We start from the raw sequence: 21,551 nt of genomic DNA, 5'->3' as shown, positions 1-21,551 counted from the left end.
GCTATCTCCTCCAGGCCAGAACACATATAGCTGGGGGACGCTCCCCTGAATCCGGATTCAGAGCTCCCCCTTCTGGCCTGGATTCAGAATGTGGTGCATGTGTGTGCTTACCTGGTAAAGAGAATCCTCCTTGCCTCCAAGCGTGATATCACCCTCCCCGAAGGGAAGGCAACATCACTGTAACAACCGGTCCCCTGGGGTGTTACAAGTATGATGTGACATCCACCACTCCTGCCGCTCTTCCTCCCTCGCCGACTCCCTGGGACAATGACTCGAGTATAAGCTGAGAGGGGCACTTTTAGCCTAAAAAAATGGCTGAAAATCTCAGCTTATACTCTGGTATATACGGTACATTTGTTTGGGGATCTGAAACTTTAAGTATGTGTGATGCCCGGGAGACCGAGGTACCCAGCACTAGACCAATGAAGTCTGTCTCTTGAGGGGGATGTCACGAATGGCTTGACCCAGTGCTGTGGTCTCAGGCAATGCACAGTGTAAGGGATATCGTGAAGGAACAGGCACTTACTTGATCAGCAGCAGATCCTCCCAGTAGTGATGATCCCGATCTTGAGTAGATGATTATTATCCAAATGAAAGACTGAGGCGTTGAAACGTTTAACCAGTTTACTTCAACATGAAGGGATTTGCAATCAGTACTGTCACCGGAGTCTGTATGAGCACTCTGAATTACTCTGACCTTGTCAAGATTTCTATCTCTTATTATGCGCAGTTTCCATGTGGCCCTGCTGCTGTATGTGAACTGGCTGCCGACTCAATCTGTCCCTCCCGGGTCCTGGTTCGACGGGCAACCTGAGTCCTTTTTGTCAGTTTATCCCCTCTGGGAATACCACTGAACTCTGTGTCTGTTGCTGCGCCTGACCCTAGTGAGGCTGATATCACTTCACGTCTTTCCGGTTGCTGTATTATATATAATGAATATAGCCGCGGATCCGGTATCCGTCTCTGCGCCTATTCTGGGTAATAATTAATGCTACCCGGTTCTCACAATGTCCTTTCTCTCTATTCTCCTTCTCTTCAGGTCGGTGGTCCTGACTTATCAACCGTCATAGGGTTGTTAGAAAATCAGTTGTATGACCTTTCACTCCTAGCTCCTTAGCCCAACTGCCAGTCCTTTTCTCAGACCAGAATAGATCAAGGGGAGTCTCTGGAGCTCCCCCTTCTGGCCGGAGATGGTAGTGCAGTCTTGCTATTTTAGTATTTGTATTTGGTGTCAATAACTATTTTTGTGGCAAATACCCCTAGGGGCGCCACATTCCCCCTTAGTTAAGAACAGTACTCCGGGACTGTGGGACGATAACATTTTGAAATAACAATTGGTATGTACAGAGTCTTAAAAATGAAAAGTTACAAAAACCACTCAAAGAAACAAAAAAAATGGAATTCTGTAAAAAGTCACTTCAAATAGCGTCCATTAATACAGTTCTATCCTTGAAGGTACTAGGAAGTAAAGTTCACAAAGCAGTCTTTCCGGAGCTTTGATTTGGTGTTTCCAGGCTGATAAAAAGTTCAAGAATATGCAAGAAGTTCATACAGGTAAGTCTCTGTAGGTACTGGGCTTAAACGTTACAGAACGATAACAATGACTATAGTCTTATAGTTGGTAATCCGCATACCTGGCCGGTAATTGACCCTGGGTACAACGCTGGGATCTACGTAATAGCGGTGTCTCTTTATGTGGTGTACTTCTGTCTACTGCGGATATAGTATCTGCCCTCTCTGCTAAAGATAATTCCACAACTATGGGGTTGGCAAGTCCACCGTGAATGAGATTACTCTGATCAGGAATCTGTTCTTCCTGGTCTGGAACCTCTTGCAGTACGGGGTCAGCCTCTTCCTGTCTTGGGACTTCTAATATTGGGTTCGGTGTTGGATAAAAGGCCACCATGGGAACCACTACCGCACCATGGTATGTTAGTAGGGTTTTGGGAAAGTATCCTATACAGGTGTGATACATTTCCTCTTCTTTTTCCTTTACTGGTTGAACCTGTATGGGTTGAATAACTTCTGGTTCTGGCTGGACAACTTCTGGCTCTTTCAACGTTTCCGGACATAATTTAAGATTGTCTCTTGACACTAGTACAGATGTTAAACCAACGTTTTTGCTAATGAGACACATTTTAGGATTATCCATTCTTGTTGGTAAAACTGTGTAGGGTACGGCTTCCCATTGATTATCCAGTTTATTGGTTCGACGATTCCTCTTGAGTACTTGGTCACCAGGTCTTAATGGAGTTGCTAGAGCATTCTGGTTGAAAGTTCGCTCTTGTCTTTCTCTGGTTTGCTGGAGGCTTCTTTCCACACTCTCTTGCACTTGGCGATACTGCTTTTGCCGTACGACATCCCAATTGGAGTCTTGAACTTCTGCGTCTGGTTTCAGAATTCCCATTTCTAGATCGATTGGCAATTGGCCGGGTCTTGCACGCATAAGATAAGCTGGGGTGCAGTTGGTAGAGCTCACCGGGACATGATTATACAGTTCCACCAAGTCAGGCAATTTCTCTGGCCATTGATTCCTTTCCGTTTCAGGTAAAGTCTTTAGTAGGTCTATCACAATATGGTTCATCTTCTCACATAAGCCGTTTGTTTGCGGATGATAGGCCGTCGTCCGGATCTTTTTGCAACCATACATATTACAGAATTCTCTGAAGATCTCTGATTCAAAGGCTGTGCCCTGGTCAGTGAGAACCTGTTCCGGATATCCATGGGGTCTACAAAAGTACGTTTGGAACGCTTTGGCTGCTGTTTTTGCAGTCAGATCTTTTACAGGTACTACTACCAAGAAGCGCGAATAATGGTCCACGATGGTCAAGGCATAAACATAACCGGACCGGCTCGGTGTCAACTTCATGTGGTCCATGGCTACAAGTTCAAGTGGTTGTTTGGTGATTATGGGCTGCAGTGGTGCTCTTTGGCTCTTTTGATCGTTCCTTCTGAGGTTGCACGGGCCACAGTTTCTGCACCACTGTTCGATTGATTTTCTCATCCCGACCCATTAAAATCTTTCTCTTAGAAGCACTTCTAACTTTTTCCAACCAAAGTGACCAGCACCATTGTGGTAAGCCTCGAGCACCATCCTCACATCTTGTTTAGGCACGATAATTTGCCAAACCAATTTATGTGTTTTTGGATTGGTGTACCTCCTACAGTTTCTTTTGATACAGGAACATTTTACCTCTCTCTTTCCAGAGTTGATGCGTCTCTTCTGGGGCATCCTCATCGGGATATGCACTTTGCTCAGTCAATAGTTCCTTCACTAACTTCACAGCCGGATTGCTATCTTGGGTGTCAGCCCATCTATGGTGTGCTAACGGATTAAAATTCACTTCTTGTTGTTTCTGATAGGTATTTGACTGACGATGTTTTGCCTTGGGCTGATGAAAGGCTGGTAGTTCAATTTCTTCAAGCTCCCCCGTTTCTTCTTCTACATCTCTCAACTGTGGCATCCGGGATAGGGCATCGGCATTTCCATTCTTGCGACCTGCTCGATACTTGATCACGAAGTTGTAATTAGATAACCGGGCCATCCATCGCTGTTCTAACGCACCTAATTTAGCCGTGTCTAGATGGGTCAACGGATTGTTGTCAGTGTATACAATAAATTCTGCACCGGTCAAATAGTGTTTGAAACGTTCAGTCACTGCCCAAACTACTGCCAGTAGCTCCAATTTGAAGGAACTATAATTTTCTGAATTTCTTTCTGTAGGCCGGAGTTTTCTACTTGCAAAGGCGATGACTTTCTCCCGACCTCCTTGCTTTTGTGACAGCACCGCTCCCAATCCTACATTACTGGCATCGGTGTAGAGGATGAAAGGTTGATGGTAATCCGGATACGCCAGAACTTCTTCTCTGGTTAGTGCCTTCTTTAGTTGCTCAAAGGAGTCTTCTCTTTCGTCGTCCCACTGAAAAGGAGGGTTTCGGTTCGAAGGTTTCTTCGTCTGCCCTACCAAAGCGTCTTGCAAGGGTGCTGCCAACTTGGTAAATCCTTTTATAAATCTGCGATAGTAACCCACCAATCCCAAGAATTGCCTCACTTCTTTTGCGTTGGTAGGTCTTGGCCAATCCCTTATGGCAGTTATTTTCTCGGGATCCGGTGCTACTCCCTCCGAACTCACGATGTGCCCTAAGTATTGTACCTTTGGCTTTAGAAGGTGACATTTGGATGGTTTGATTTTCATACCATACTTGGATAAGGCTTCGAACACCTCTGCCAGGTCTGTTAAGTGCTGTTCGTAAGTCTTTGAGTAGACGATCACATCATCTAGGTACAGGAGGACGGTCTCGAAGTTCTTGTGTCCGAGGCAACATTCCATCAGTCGCTGGAAAGTACCGGATGCATTGCAGAGTCCGAACGGCATGCGATTAAATTCGCTTAGACCCATTGGTGTGGTGAATGCCGTTTTTTCTTTATCCCTCTCAGCCACAGGGACTTGCCAATACCCGCTTGTTAAGTCTAAGGTGGAAAAATAATTAGCAGATTTCAAAGCGGTCAAGGACTCTTCTATCCTAGGCAAGGGATAGGCATCTTTATGGGTGATGTTATTAATCCGCCGGTAGTCTACGCACATTCTCATGGTTCTGTCCTTTTTTTGACAATCACCAGAGGGGCCGCCCAAGGGCTACAACTATCTCTTATTACCCCGGCCTGTTTCATCTATCTCAGCATGTCCTTCGCGCATTGATAGTGTGCGGGCGGTATGGGCCTATATCTTTCTTTTATCGGGGGATGGTCACCGGTGGGGATTGTATGTTCCACCCCTTCTATCCGTCCGAAGTCCAATGGGTGTTTACTGAAGACCTGTTCATATTCCGTCACTAATCTATACACCCCTTGTCTTTGATGGGTAGGTGTTGAATCTACGCCCACGTCTAGCTGTTGGCACCAATCCTCCGATTCTCCATCTGAGCCGTTATTTTCCACCTGACAGGTCGATTCTAAGGGCTCAACAGTTGTGATGGCATTGTTGTCAACAGTATATAACTTTGCCACTGTAGCGTACCTTGGCAAAGTGACCTCTTCCTCTCCACAGTTCAAAAGTCGTACCGGCACCTGTCCCCGGTGTACCTCGACCACCCCTCGTGCCGTGAGTATAGTGGGCCTGCTGTCGGTGTACGCTGGTTCTATTAAGGCTTGATAGTCTCGTCCTTTAGTACCAATGGCCGCTCTACACCATACCAGCATTTCTGTTTTTGGTGGGATTACAATAGACGTTGGATCACTCACCCTCACACTGCCGATTTCTCCACCTGCAACTTCTACCTGTTGCCTTAACATTAATACTTTTATTTCCCTCCTGAGAACTCTCTGCTAGAAGGATCGGGCAGTTTCAGCAATTTGCTGTAAGACAGAAATAACTTCGGAAAAGCAGTTCTCTAACACATTCATTCCTATCAATACAGTTGGTTCACAGTTCTGCCGGTCAACATCAACGACAATTATACCCTGTTTCTTCAATTCTGCTTTACCAATCTTTATGGTCATCTCCCTGAATCCTAGTTTCGGTACCAACTTACCATTACTGGCCCATATATCTAGTTCAACATCAGAGGGCCCTTTATCAATATCTACATCAGCCCAGTACCTCTTATAAAGGATATATGGTATAGATGAAATCTGGGAACCTGTATCCAACAAAGCATTGAGGGGAATTCCGTCCAGCACGATAGGGATGATGGGTCTTCCTCCGATGTACCTGTCATGCCAGGGTGTTGGGCCTTAAAAATTCATTCCTGCGAAGTGGCCCGCATTCCCAGGGGATTCCCGTTTAAACCACAATCTCGTGCAAAGTGGCCTGGCTGCTGGCAACGGCGGCAAATGGGCTGTCCATCCGGTTGGAAACGGTCGCGGGGTTGCCCTCTCCACGTCGGGTATCTCCGGGGTCTCATCCATGGGACATCCTCTCTACGGTTTGCCAACTCTATCTTGAGTCCTCTCATCTCCTGCATGGTTTTAGCCATTGAAGCAACAACATCAGTTAAAGAGTCAAGCTTTTGTTGAAGAGTCTCATTAGTACTAGGCCCCAGGGGCTTAGCAATGGCCCCAGACATAGCCGATGTCACTGGCACTTCCTGTTGTTGAGATGCACCTGCCATGGGTTGCGCAAAATCCTGATCCCGAGGTGCCTCTGCCCGCTGGAGACGTATAGCGCTCTCTTTTAATTGGGCAAATGTCAATTCAGGGTTCTTAAAAACAAGCATGCTCACATGCCCCCGGTGAGAAGGGGTGTAGAGTCCCTCAATAAATTGATCTCTTAGTAGTTTATCCGCTCCAGTGTTAAAAATGGGTTCAGCCAGTGTAAGTGATTTAAGGGCTTCCTGTAGGTTTAAGGCAAAATCTCTCACGCCCTCATTAGCTTTTTGTTTGCAATTAAAGAATCGTACTTTAGCTTTGCTGCTGGCAGTGGTTTCAAATGTAGCTTTTAATCCAGCAAATACGCGTTCAACAGTACCTTTTAGATCAGTTGCCCATGCCGTGACTTCTCGCTTAGCATGGCCACTTAACTGCATCATCAGGAGACTAACACGCTGAGCTTCACCCACGGGGAACATATCAAAATGAGCCAGCATCTTTTCCCTGAAACCGTCAAGGGTATTAGGTTCACCTTCATACATTGGAAGCCACGGGCCACCCGGGGTATATGGCATCAACACCGGCATGATGGGCGCCACTCCTTGCACTGCTACGCTGCCGGGCTCTCTATCAACACTCTGTCTTTCAGCTGCATTAGCGTCGCCGGGTGCTGCGGCGTCTCCGTGTTGCGACATACTGTACCCCCTTAGTTAATCTAGACCCTTCCGGTCTCCGCTTCCGTCTAGATAATGTAGATTCGTTCCTCTGTGCAACAGGATTGGTTTTCCCCTCGCTCTGATGTCAGAGCACTCTGCTTGGTACCGCTCACAATGACACGCCCCCTGCTGCCTCTATCTGCCGCACGCTCTGTAATGGTGGATTTTGAAGTTTTTCAGTTAGACTGGGGCTTGGGTAATGACGTAGCTCGATTAACAGTTTTGTGCCTAACGGTTATGAGATGATTACCTCAGGGGATGGCGGCCATTTTTACTCCATTATAACCAATGGAGAAAAGTCACTTTCAATAGTTTTCAATGGAGAACGGGATTTTCTTTAATAAAGTCAATTTTCAAAACTTTTCATCCAAGTTTTCACAGTTTTAGGCTCCAATCACGGCACACAATACCCGGTGTACGGGTTGGCCCGATCCTGTTCGTGACGCCAGTTGTGATGCCTGGGAGACCGAGGTACCCAGCACTAGACCAATGAAGTCTGTCTCTTGAGGGGGATGTCACGAATGGCTTGACCCAGTGCTGTGGTTTCAGGCAATGCACAGTGTAAGGGATATCGTGAAGGAACAGGCACTTACTTGATCAGCAGCAGATCCTCCCAGTAGTGATGATCCCGATCTTGAGTAGATGATTATTATCCAAATGAAAGACTGAGGCGTTGAAACGTTTAACCAGTTTACTTCAACATGAAGGGATTTGCAATCAGTACTGTCACCGGAGTCTGTATGAGCACTCTGAATTACTCTGACCTTGTCAAGATTTCTATCTCTTATTATGCGCAGTTTCCATGTGGCCCTGCTGCTGTATGTGAACTGGCTGCCGACTCAATCTGTCCCTCCCGGGTCCTGGTTCGACGGGCAACCCGAGTCCTTTTTGTCAGTTTATCCCCTCTGGGAATACCGCTGAACTCTGTGTCTGTTGCTGCGCCTGACCCTAGTGAGGCTGATATCACCTCACGTCTTTCCGGTTGCTGTATTATATATAATGAATATAGCCGCAGATCCGGTATCCGTCTCTGCGCCTATTCTGGGTAATAATTAATGCTACCCGGTTCTCACAATGTCCTTTCTCTCTATTCTCCTTCTCTTCAGGTCGGTGGTCCTGACTTATCAACCCTCATAGGGTTGTTAGAAAATCAGTTGTATGACCTTTCACTCCTAGCTCCTTAGCCCATCTGCCAGTCCTTTTCTCAGACCAGAATAGATCAAGGGGAGTCTCTGGAGCTCCCCCTTCTGGCCGGAGATGGTAGTGCAGTCTTGCTATTTTAGTATTTGTATTTGGTGTCAATAACTATTTTTGTGGCAAATACCCCTAGGGGCGCCACATTTGACAAACATGCAAAAGAATAGGAAATCAGGAAGGGGCAAACACCTTTTCACACAACTGTATGTATGTGTAACATACAGTGTTTGTGTCACATACTGTGTGTATGTAGCATCCATTTATAAATCCCGGCTGCATAGACAAGAGTTCATAGATGTAAAGATTCACCTAACAAACAAGCAAAATGCTGCTCATTCATCGGATGATTGGATTGTTTGTGGGGGAGTAAAATCATTGTTCTCAGCAGCACAACACCAGGTGTAAATTGCAGATTTGCTGCTGATAACTTGATACTGTATGGGGACAAATTGGTCTACTAGCGATTGTTCTGTGCCCATCATTCCTCATCAGCTTGTGTAAAGATGCCGGTAAACAAGCAACGAATGACTTCAATATTGTCTATCGTACTTGTTTAGTGGACTGAATTCACTTCATGTAAATGCAATCTAAGGGTATGTGTCCATGGGCCATATTAGATCCGGAATAGCTGCGGATTGAACGCTGCGTGGAGCCGCAGCGTTCAATCCGCAGCGTCCAGATGTTACAGCATAGTGGAGGGGATTTTATGAAATCCCGTCTCCACTGTCTCCACTATGTGTGGTAACACGCATCTGGCGGCCCTGCGATTCCGGACATGCGGCGTGTCTTTTTAGATCGCAGCATGTCCGTTTACCTTGCGGCGACGCTGGCCGCCGCAAGGTAAAACACAGGGCCCTATGTGTGGGGTGCGATGATTCCGGATGTGTGCAATGAACACATCCGGCATCATCGTGTCTACAGAAGGGGGCGGAGCTTTGGGCGGAGTGAGTTTTCCGCTCCGTCCAAAGCGCCGGCCATCCTGAACGTGGACACGTACCCTTAGTGTTTCTTTGTAATAGAGCAATATGTTAGCATTTAGGGCCCTACTTTAAACCTTTCCCCAGGCCCTCACACAGCTAGCATGTGGAAGGTGTGCTCCTTTCTTCAGCAGGCACAGGGAAGCTGGCCCAAGTTGATGGGAAGAAGGATAGAGGTAAATACAGGCAATCCTAAAGGAAAACCTGTTAGAGGCTGTGTAACAAGGTGGCACGGGTGGTAGTTGTGCGGGAGTTCACTAAGCAACAGTCAGTGAGTACCCCGACACCTTGTACAAAAAAAGATAAATAAAGTCCCTTGTGCTGCATGTGCAGCATGCACCACAGCACACTCACAGGCTCTGTCAGATTCCCCTCAGCTGCTGCCATGCCGATTCCGCATTCAAGAGCTCCACAAACCACTTCAGAGACAAGATCTTTTTCCAACAGCTTAACTTTACTAGACAGCAGGGTATTCATCACATAGGCAGCACAAGTCAAACACAGAGACATCTTCTTATCTTCTGCATTCTTCACACAGGAAGCACAAGTTAAACACAGAGACATCTTATCTTTCCCTGTCATCTGGACAGACTTTATCTTCTGCATCAGCCTCCCTTTCCTGGCAAGCTCAACTATATCCCTGGCAATCCGTATTCCAACTGTTTCGTTGGACAATCTTTGTCCCATTTGTGCTCCAGGCCCACCAGCTTCCTGTCTTTTCCCTGGTCTGGCTGCAAGTTATTGGGTAACGGGCTTGCTGACTCAGCTGCCTCCTAATCCCAGCAGCTAATTTTGGATCATTCCTTGGAACATTTCTGCATAAGCTGGTGACTGCCTGCACAATTGTCAGCTTGGGGGCCCCTTACTGCCATTTGCAGACTTATCCTGCAGGGCACTGGAGGGCACGTACCTAGGGTGCCGGGCTGCAGGGGGCGGCACCAAGGCGGTCTGTGCTGGATGAAGATTAAAAGCGAAGATGAAGGACTTTACCTAGAGTCACTGGTGAGTCAGTGTGTTACCTGTATACTGATACTATACACTGTTTACTATATACAGCGGTCCTGTGTACAATGTCACCAGTGATCACTGTATTACCTTTAAATTATACACTATATACAGAGCTCCTGTGTATAATGTCACCGGTGATCACTGTATTGCATGTACACAGACATTGCATACTAAGTACAGATCTCCTGTGTATAATGGCTCTTATGGTGATATTAGTATTGTGGGTTTTTTTTTTATTACTGATCAGTATTGTAGTATTCAGTCATTATGTGGTGATAATATGTTGTCCGGCCATGGTGTGGCAGTATTTGTTCCTTTTATGTGTTATTATTTGGTCACCATGTGGTGGTAATAGGTGGTCTGGACATGGTGTGGAGGTATTTGTTCTTGTATGTGCTCTTATTTGGTCACCATGTGGTGGTAATATAATGTCTGGTCATGGTGCGGTGGTATTTGTCCCCTGTATGTGATATTTTTGGTCATTTTAAAAATTGAAAAATAAATAAAAATATACCTAAATTATACTGGATATTTTAACAAATGTTTAATAGGTTAGAGTGGAGTAGAGTAGGGCCCAGCCAAAAGAGTCTACCTTGTCGTGGTGGTGGCTTAAAAAATCTTTTGACTGTGGACATTTTGAGGGGTGGAGGCGGGGCTGGAGTAGAGCCTGGGCCGAGTCTCAAGGGAGGCCCTAAAAATTTTGCCAGTATGGGGCCCTGAAATTCCTAGTGGCAGCCCTGAATAAAAGTATGCTGAGGCTTACTATTCTCTGCTGCTTGATTTATAATATCTCTTAAAACATCTATTAACTGGGACTTGTGGTTCTCTTCCTCATTGTGACGTCCTCCAATACATAATAAGGGAAGTAAAGTAACAGTGGGGCAGTTACCCATAGCAACCTATCAGCACACTGCTTTCATTTCCGAAAGCACATTTGAGTAATGAGAGCTGGAATCTGATTGTTTGCATCTACTTTCTCTTTGCTGCAGTTTTGCTGTCTCTCTGGGCCTGGACTTATTTTTCTGGCTCCTTGCTGTAATGTTCACTGTTATTCCTTCATGGCTGGGGCTACATGGTGACTTTGACAGCCATGGCTGACACCAGAAATTTCAGGGCCCCATACTGGCAACATTTTGGGCCCCTTGAGACTCTGGCCAGGCTCCATCCCAGCTCTGCCTCCACCCTTCAAACCTTTAACAGACCCACCACCATACCTCCCAACCATCCCAGATCCAGCTGGACAATCCCGATTTTGAGACTATGTCCCGCTGCCCCAGTCAGGATCTTACTTTTCCTGCACTGCAATTTTTATGTTATCTTCTATCTACCTACCCTATCATCTATCGCAAATGCAATATAACGCAATGCTACAAATTTGTACAAATCTGTAGCATGATGTTATATTGCATTTGTTTGCTAAACGGACTTAAAAACACTGCAGTCAGCGTTTGCCTACCAATTTCAACAAAAGCATACTTGCAAATGCATGCCTATTTTGACATGAGCTTGGATGCATTTACTGAATGCAAGCCTATGGAGGCGCTAATGTATCTGTTACATTGCGTTTTTGCTGCTGTCAAACGGATGTGTTAAACGGACAGTAGAAATGCAATGTGAACATACCCTTAAAGTGACAGGTATTATCTCCTTTAAGGTCAAAAATAGCACAAATAATAATGTGATCTTGGTTAACTGGGGTCATCCATCCAGGACTTTTGTATTTTTTTTCTTAAGGGGCTAAGAATTCACAGGCAAGTAGTTAACTACCTGCCTGTTCTGAGAGGTGCCGATTTGTGGTCACAGACGCTCCTGCTAGTCATTCTGCTTAATTTGACCTCACTGTTGAGAGAGGTGAGGGTAATGCTTCTCATGATTTCAGCAGATATGCAGAACAATAAGTCATCTGAGTCGCTCGCCAGGGCCGTGGGGTACCCGGTATCGGGTCCAGTGTTCACAGGGGGATGTCACAGTGGTGACCCGGTCCATGGCTCTGGGCGCCCATGTAAAAGGGAAATTGAATAAAGTTTATGTTTGCGACGCCACCTGTGGTATTCAGTCAGTAGGGACCGACGCTGCTTAAAGGGGTCCACTGGGGTAATGTTATGTGTTGTGAACTATACTTCTTGGCTCCCTCTTGTGGTCACTAGTGATTTGGCACTTGATTGTCTTTTACCAGGTTGGTACGCACCTGCTTCGTTAGGCCTGGGGTGTTGCTATTTAAACTTCCTGGATTCTCAGTCCAGTGCCTGGCATCGTTGTAATCAGTTCATTTCTGTTTGCTCCTGTCTTCAGGTCCTGGTTCTTTGCAAGATAAGCTAAGTCCTGCTTTCTTATTTTTGTTTATTTGCATTGTTCTTATTTTTGTCCAGCTTGTACAAAATGTGATTCCTATATCGCTGGAAGCTCTAGGGGGCTGATATTCTCCCCCCTCACCGTTAGTCGGTTTGGGGGTTCTTGGATACTCAGCATGGATATTTTGCAGGGTTTTTTGCTGACCATATAAGTCATCTTTCTATCTTCTGCTATTTAGTCAGTGGGCCTCTCTTTGCTAAAATCTAGTTCATTCTTACGTTTGTCTTTTCTTCTTGCCTCACCGTTATTATTTGTTGGGGGCTTGTATTACTTTGAGGTCTTTTCTCTGGAGGCAAGAGAGGTCTTATTTTCCCTGATAGGGTTAGTTAGTTCTCCGGCTGGCGCGAGACGTCTAGGAGCAACGTAGGCACATTCCCCGGCTACTGTTAGTGTTTGTGCTAGGATCAGCTATATGGTCAGCTTAGTTACCACTTCCCTATGAGCTGGTATTTATGTTTGCAGACTTTTGCTTTAATCTCGGAGATCCCTTGCCATTGGGATCACAACATTATGCCAGGCCATTAATAGTTAATGCATTGCAGAAGTGGGATTAAAAGAAAAGGAGTTCTGAGTTTTTTGTTTTTTTTTCTCCTCTTTCTTCCTTCCCCTTTTTCTCAGAGTGGCTGTAAGCTTTGCTGCAGACATGAATGTTCAGACCTTGATTACTAGTGTGGATCAGCTTGCTGCACGAGTACAGAGCATTCAGGATTTTGTTGTTAGCAGTCCTATGTCTGAGCCTAAGATACCTATTCCTGAGCTGTTCTCTGGAGATCGATTTAAATTTAGGAATTTTAGGAATAATTGTAAATTGTTTCTATCTTTGAAACCTCGTTCGTCTGGAGATTCAGCTCAGCAAGTTAAAATTGTTATCTCCTTTTTGCGTGGCGACCCTCAGGATTGGGCTTTCGCGTTAACGCCAGGAGATCCGGCATTGGTGGATGTTGATGCGTTTTTTCTGGCGCTCGGATTGCTTTATGAGGAGCCTAATCTTGAAATTCAGGCAGAAAAAGTGTAGCGGACTAGAGGAACTAGAGTGGACCCTCTGGACCGTGGGGAGACCTACCTCTGGGCGAGCGGCCTAGGTGAGAAACGACCCCTATACAGGGACCGCAAGGAGCAAGCCCAGAGGTCACTTACCCACGGTGAGATACCAGGAGGGACGGCTCCAGGAAGAAGGCTGGATACAGGAGAGGAATACGGAAAACAGCGGGAGAACCAGGAGGGCTGGGAAGCCGGGACGGAGAGACCGCTGAGGGAAAAAGCAAAACAAAACAATAGGTAAACAACAGGAACGGGTAACCAGGAACTGAGGGGTAAAAACAAAGGAAGGGACGGAACAGAAGACAAGGTTGGCACGGACAAGAACGGAGTGCGAACGCTGAGCAGGGAAACAATGAAGGGCCAAATGCAATAGCAGAAATGCTAAAACAATCAGGCACCAGGGAGCAGGAAGACTTACCTCTTATAGTAGAGGCAGGAACGGGATTGGGTGAGAGACAGATGACCTCATGACCTCAGGAAGAGGTAACAGTGGAGCTGAGCCTGCGTCCCTGAGGGAAGCTAGAGCGCCTGCGCAAAGAGAGAATACCTGCAGAGGACCTGGACACCGGAAGTGCCAGGGAAGCAGAGGAGCGCGTGGACCCGGACATGGATAGTCGAGGACATGCAGCAGCAGGGAAGGAAGACCCGGCGATCACAGGACCAGGAGCAGAGCGGACGGAAGCAGGTGCCGGGACCGAGCGGGGACGCAGGAGCGCAGCGCCAGGAATGGAGCGGTGAGAGCGGGGGGACCCGGGCGGTGCAGCGGTGGAGCGAGAACGCAGGAGCGCAGCGCCGGGAACAGAGCGGTGAGAACGGCGCCGCAGGAGAGCGGCGTCTGTAACAGTACCCCCCTTCTTACACCCCCCTTTACGAAGAATAGCAAAAAATTTGTTAAGAATACGAGGAGCATCGATGTTTTCCAAGGGCTCCCAAGACCTCTCCTCCGGACCAAAACCCTTCCAATCCACCAGAAAAAATTCCTTACCCCGAACCTTTTTAACAGCTAATATGTCCTTTACCTCAAAGACGTTGTCTGTGCTGACTGGTTTAGAAGGGGAACAAGAGGAGGGATGAAAACGGTTAAAGACGGCTGGTTTGAGAAGAGAGACATGAAACGTATTGGGTATACGAAGTGAAGCAGGCAATTTCAGCTTGTAGGCGACATCGTTGACTCGACGCAGAATCTCAAAAGGACCGATGAAACGTGGACCAAGCTTGTAGGAAGGGATCTTGAGTCTGATGAATTTTGAAGAAAGCCAAACCTTATCGCCAGGAGAGAAAGGAGGGGAATCTAAACGCCTCTTGTCTGCTTGTTCCTTCATTCTTGATGAAGCTCGGTTTAACGTCTCTTTGACCTCGTCCCAGATAGAAGAAAACTCGAGAGCCATAGAATCAGCTGCTGGAACACCAGAGGCAGGAGAAACTGGTAGGGGCACACCAGGATGTCGCCCAAAAACAATGAAAAACGGAGACTTTGCAGAGGACTCGCTGGAATGGTTGTTATAGGCAAACTCAGCCCAAGGAAGCAGAGAGACCCAGTCATTATGGTGAGCATTAGAAAAATGCCGTAGATAAGCAGCCAAAGTCCGGTTGGTTCGTTCTGCTTGACCGTTAGTTTGAGGGTGATATGAGGAAGAGAAGTCCAGATTCACCTTTAAAAGTCTGCACAAAGCTCTCCAAAAACGGGAAGTAACTTGAACCCCTCTATCCGACACGATGTGCTGAGGTAGACCATGGAATTTGAAGATGTTAAGAATAAAAATGTTTGCCAACTCAGGAGCTGAAGGTAACCCGGACAACGGAATGAAGTGAGCCATCTTAGAGAATCTGTCCACAACGACGAAGATGACCGTACATGCGGAAGAGCAGGGCAGATCGGTGATGAAGTCCATGGCGATATGTTGCCACGGTGCGGACGGAACTGGGAGAGGAAGCAGATTTCCAAGCGGTAGTCGTCTAGGTACTTTGTTTCTGGCACAAGAAGGACAAGAGGCCACGAACTCCTTTACGTCTTGACGTAAAGTAGGCCACCAATAGTACCGTGAAATGAGAAGGAAAGTCTTTTTCGTACCGGCATGCCCAGCCAATTTGGAAGAATGGCCCCAGGATAGGACCCTCCTAGTGTCTTCGTCCAAGACAAGAGTCTTACCCGGTGGAGGAGAGAGCATCTGTAAAGGAGCAACGGTTACCATCTTAGTGGGGTTAATGATGTATGCTGGTTCCTCCACGGCATCAGATGATTGGAATGACCTGGACAGAGCGTCAGCTCTTATGTTCCTGTTACCGGGCCGAAAACAAAGCTCAAATTCGAAGCGAGCAAAAAACAAAGACCATCTAGCTTGACGTGGATTCAATCTTTGTGCAGTCTGCAGGTAAGTAAGATTCTTGTGATCGGAGAAGATTACAAAAGGATGCACAGACCCCTCCAGTAGATATCTCAACTCCTCTAGAGCCAACTTGATGGCCAACAATTCTCGATCTCCAATGGTGTAGTTTCATTCAGAGGCCGAAAAGGCTTTTGAGAAGAAGCCACATGGAGCTGTTTGACCGTCAGAAGTCCTTTGTGAGAGCACAGCTCCAGCCCCGGAAGAGGAGGCGTCAACTTCCAGAATAAAAGGCTTGTTCACCTCCGGGTGATGCAAGACTGGGGCAGAAAAAAAAGATTTTTTGAGTAGAACAAAGGACTCCTCAGCCTCAGGAGTCCATCCCTTGGAGCAGGAACCTTTGCGAGTGAGAACAGAAAGAGGACGGATCACGGAAGAAAAATGCGGGATGAATTGCCTGTAGTAGTTGGCGAACCCGATGAAACGTTGGATGGCTTTCACTCCGCAGGGCTGCGGCCAGTTAATAATGGCATTCACCTTTTCAGGGTCCATCTTAAGGCCAGAGTCTGAGACAATGTATCCAAGGAAGGGCAAAGAGGTTTGCTCGAACAAGCATTTCTCAATCTTGGTATACAAGTGGTTGTCTCTTAAACGTTGCAAGACCTCGCAAACACTCCTGCGATGCGATGGGAGATCTGGAGAAAAAACAAGGATATCATCCAAATAAACCACAACACAAGAGTAGAGAAGATCCCGGAACACATCGTTGACGAACTCTTGGAATACCGCGGGAGCATTGCAGAGACCGAAAGGCATAACTAAATACTCGTAATGTCCATCCCGGGTGTTAAAGGCGGTCTTCCACTCGTCGCCGGAGTGGATCCGGACCAAATTGTAGGCGCCTCGTAAATCAAGCTTAGTAAAAATACGAGCGCCTCGGAGGCGATCGAAGAGCTCCGGTATAAGGGGCAGAGGATACCGATTCTTGATAGTGATGCTGTTCAATCCCCGATAGTCTATACATGGCCTTAAGGAACCGTCCTTCTTCTTCTTCACAAAGAAGAACCCAGCTCCAGCAGGAGAAGAGGACTTCCGGATGAATCCTTTAGCCAGGTTCTCTTGAATGTACTCAGACATAGACTTGGTCTCGGCTGCAGAAAGCGGGTAAATTCTTCCCCTAGGAGGAGAGCAACCGGGAAGGAGTTCCACAGGACAATCGTAAGAACGATGGGGAGGAAGATTTTCAGCCTCCCTCTTGTTGAAGACGTCAGCGTATGGCCAGTAAGGAGAAGGTAAACCACCAGGAATTTCAGCAGGCTGGGTACGGGAAACCGGACATACAGACTGAAGACAACGATCATGGCATGAAGGTCCCCACCAAAGCACGTCTCCAGTGCGCCAATTCAGTGTAGGTTCATGAACTCGAAGCCAGGGAAGGCCCAGCAAGAAGGCGTAAGAGAGGTTAGGCAGAACATAAAAAGCGATCTTCTCGTGATGGAGAGCCCCGATTTGTATCTCCACCTCTTCAGTGACGAAAGAAATAGCCTCCTGTAAAGGTCTTCCATCCACAGAGACGATTAGGCGAGGAGAGTCCAAAGAGATTACTGGTACGCGAAGCCTCCGAGCCGCCCCAAGACTGATAAAATTGCCTGCTGCACCTGAATCCACATACGCCACCTCGGACGACCGATGCTGGTTAGAGATAAAAAGAATGGAAAGAGTCAAAGGTTGAGAGGAAACGCGGGCACCTAGGGAGGCCTCTCTTACCTGTCCTAGGCGGAAGAGTTTTCCGGTCTGTCAGGGCAACTGCGGAGTAAGTGGGCTGCACTACCACAATAGAAGCAGAGACCCTGGGTACGCCTCTCCTTGCGGCGTTGTTCCGCCATTTTAACTCGATCCACTTGCATGGGTTCAGAGGTTGGAACAGAGGAGGGAACGGAAACGGGAGCACGAGGAGAGCTAGACTGACGGAAGGTAGAAGAGACAGGAATAGGTCTCCTCTCTCGAGCAGACTCCCGAGATCGCTCTTGGAAGCGGAGGTCAATTCGGGTGGCAAGGGAGATAAGGTCCTCAAGAGTAGTTGGAGTGTCACGACCAGCGAGCTCGTCTTTAATCCGGCTAGACAAGCCCCGCCAAAAAGCACCCACAAGTGCTTCATTGTTCCACCCTAACTCCGAGGCCAGGGTACGGAAGCGGATGGCATATTGTCCAACGGAAGAAGAACCCTGACGCAAATTAAAGAGAGACTCGGTCGTAGAGGCTAACCGACCGGGCTCATCAAAAACTTTACGAAAGATCTCAAGGAAATCCTCCAGGTGACAGACTACGGGATCATCACGCTCCCACAAGGGATTAACCCATGCTAATGCCTCTCCCTCTAGATGAGACACTATGAACGCCACCCTTGCCCAGTCCGAGGGGTATTGAAGAGGCAAAAGCTCAAAGTGGAGGCGGCATTGATTTAAAAAACCCCTACAAAGCTTAGGATCGCCGGAGTACCTGGGAGGTTTACCTAAACGAGGGGGAGGATGAGCGGTAGACGGAGAACTGGAGTCAAGGGAAGGTACTTGGGCGGCCGCAGCAGGGGCGGACTGGAGATTAAACAGACGATCATCTATAGAGGCCATATAACTCAGCATGCGGGTCTGAGTATCACGTTGCTGGGCCAGCTCTTGCTGGAGGCTAGCTAAATGGGCGGCGTTAACAGGGTCAGAAGTCTGTATAGACGTAAGGCGAGATTCCATAGACTTCAAAAAAGCCATTATGCGCTGTTGATTATCGCGCAAATGGGCTAACTCTTTCTGGGCCGAAAAAGGGGTACCTGCGGGGTCCATGGCCTGATTGTACTGTAGCGGACTAGAGGAACTAGAGTGGACCCTCTGGACCGTGGGGAGACCTACCTCTGGGCGAGCGGCCTAGGTGAGAAACGACCCCTATACAGGGACCGCAAGGAGCAAGCCCAGAGGTCACTTACCCACGGTGAGATACCAGGAGGGACGGCTCCAGGAAGAAGGCTGGATACAGGAGAGGAATACGGAAAACAGCGGGAGAACCAGGAGGGCTGGGAAGCCGGGACGGAGAGACCGCTGAGGGAAAAAGCAAAACAAAACAATAGGTAAACAACAGGAATGGGTAACCAGGAACTGAGGGGTAAAAACAAAGGAAGGGACGGAACAGAAGACAAGGTTGGCACGGACAAGAACGGAGTGCGAACGCTGAGCAGGGAAACAATGAAGGGCCAAACGCAATAGCAGAAATGCTAAAACAATCAGGCACCAGGGAGCAGGAAGACCTACCTCTTATAGTAGAGGCAGGAACGGGATTGGGTGAGAGACAGATGACCTCATGACCTCAGGAAGAGGTAACAGTGGAGCTGAGCCTGCGTCCCTGAGGGAAGCTAGAGCGCCTGCGCAAAGAGAGAATACCTGCAGAGGACCTGGACACCGGAAGTGCCAGGGAAGCAGAGGAGCGCGCGGACCCGGACATGGATAGTCGAGGACATGCAGCAGCAGGGAAGGAAGACCCGGCGATCACAGGACCAGGAGCAGAGCGGACGGAAGCAGGTGCCGGGACCGAGCGGGGACGCAGGAGCGCAGCGCCAGGAATGGAGCGGTGAGAGCGGCGGGACCCGGGCGATGCAGCGGTGGAGCGAGAACGCAGGAGCGCAGCGCCAGGAACAGAGCGGTGAGAACGGCGCCGCAGGAGAGCGGCGTCTGTAACAAAAAGCTCTACTGGCTATCTCTCAGGGCCAGGATGAAGCCGAAGTGTATTGCCAAAAATTTCGGAAATGGTCCGTGCTTACTCAATGGAATGAATGTGCTCTGGCCGCAAATTTCAGAAATGGCCTTTCTGAAGCCATTAAGAATGTGATGGTGGGTTTCACAATTCCTACAAGTCTGAATGATTCTATGGCGCTGGCTATTCAGATTGATCGGCGTTTGCGGGAGCGCAAATCCGCTAATCCTCTGGCGGTGTTGTCTGAACAGACACCTGTTTCAATGCAATATGATAGAAACCCCGATCCAGCAATGCAATGTGATAGAATCCTGACTAGAACCGAACGACAAAATCATAGACGACAGAATGGGCTGTGTTTTTACTGTGGTGATTCTACACATGTTATATCAGCATGCTCTAAACGCCTAACCAAGGTTGTCAGTCCTGTCTCCATTGGTAATTTGCAGCCTAAATTTATTTTGTCTGTGACTTTAATTTGTTCATTGTCTTCCTACCCTGTTATGGCGTTTGTGGATTCAGGTGCTGCCCTGAGTCTTATGGACTTGTCGTTTGCCAAGCGCTGTGGTTTTGTCCTGGAGCCTTTAAAAGTTCCTATTCCTCTCAGAGGAATTGATGCTACGCCACTGGCGGAAAATAAACCGCAGTTTTGGACACAAGTGACCATGTGCATGACTCCTGAACATCGGGAGGTGATTCGTTTTCTTGTTCTGCATAAAATGAATGATTTGGTCGTGTTAGGTCTGCCATGGTTACAGACCCATAATCCTGTTTTGGATTGGAAGGCTATGTCTGTGTCGTGTTGGGGTTGTCAGGGAATTCATTGCGATTCTCCGCCGGTGTCTATTGCTACTTCTACTCCTTCAGAAGTTCCTGAGTATTTGTGTGACTATCAGGATGTATTCAGTGAGTCCAGGTCCAGTGCTCTTCCTCCTCATAGGGACTGTGACTGCGCTATAGATTTGATTCCTGGCAGTAAATTTCCTAAGGGACGATTATTTAATTTGTCTGTACCCGAACATGCCGCGATGTGTTCTTATGTCAAGGAGTCTTTGGAGAAGGGGCATATTCGTCCATCCTCTTCCAATCTTGGTGCGGGATTCTTTTTTGTGGCCAAGAAGGACGGGTCTTTGAGACCTTGTATAGACTATCGGCTTCTGAATAAAATCACTGTTAAGTTTCAGTATCCTTTGCCACTATTGTCAGACTTGTTTGCTCGGATTAAGGGTGCCAAGTGGTTCACTGTTGTGAAATTGGATTCTGGTCTCCCCCGGTGGCCACTTGTGGAATTGTACTTGTGTGCATCATCCCCTCTGTTCACCTGCTCCTATCAGGATGTGGGAGTCGCTATATAACCTTGCTCCTCTGTCAGTTTCATGCCGGTCAACAATGTAATCAGAAGCCTTCTGTGCATGTTCCTGCTACTAGACAACTCCTAGCTAAGTTGGACTTTTGTCCTTGTGTGTTTTTGCATTTTGTTCCTGTTCACAGCTGCTGTTTCGTTACTGTGTCTGGAAAGCTCTTGTGAGCGGAAATTGCCACTCTGGTGTTATGAGTTAATGCTAGAGTCTTAAAGTAATTTCTGGATGGTGTTTTGATAGGGTTTTCTGCTGACCATGAAAGTGCCCTTTCTGTCTTCATGCTATCTAGTAAGCGGACCTCGATTTTGCTAAACCTATTTTCATACTACGTTTGTCATTTCATCTAAAATCACCGCCAATATATGTGGGGGCCTCTGTCTGCCTTTTGGGAAAATTTCTCTAGAGGTGAGCCAGGACTGTCTTTTCCTCTGCTAGGATTAGGTAGTTCTCCGGCTGGCGCTGGGCATCTAGGGATAAAAAACGTAGGCATGCTACCCGGCCACTTCTAGTTGTGCGGCAGGTTTAGTTCATGGTCAGTATAGTTTCCATCTTCCAAGAGCTAGTTCTCATATATGCTGGGCTATGTTCTCTCGCCATTGAGAATCATGACAGTTTGACCGGCCCAAAAAAGGGTTAAATTACTGGCTGAGAAAGGAGAGAAAAAAGAAGTCTGCTACAATTTTTTTTTTTTTTTTTTTCCCTCTAGTTCTGAGTGTGCTCTTAATTGAATCACTTGCTAGTCTGCCTATACT

The sequence above is a fragment of the Ranitomeya variabilis genome, chromosome 1 (assembly GCF_051348905.1).
Source record: "Ranitomeya variabilis isolate aRanVar5 chromosome 1, aRanVar5.hap1, whole genome shotgun sequence".
Lineage (NCBI taxonomy): Eukaryota > Metazoa > Chordata > Amphibia > Anura > Dendrobatidae > Ranitomeya > Ranitomeya variabilis.
This window is presented reverse-complemented; position numbering follows the sequence as displayed.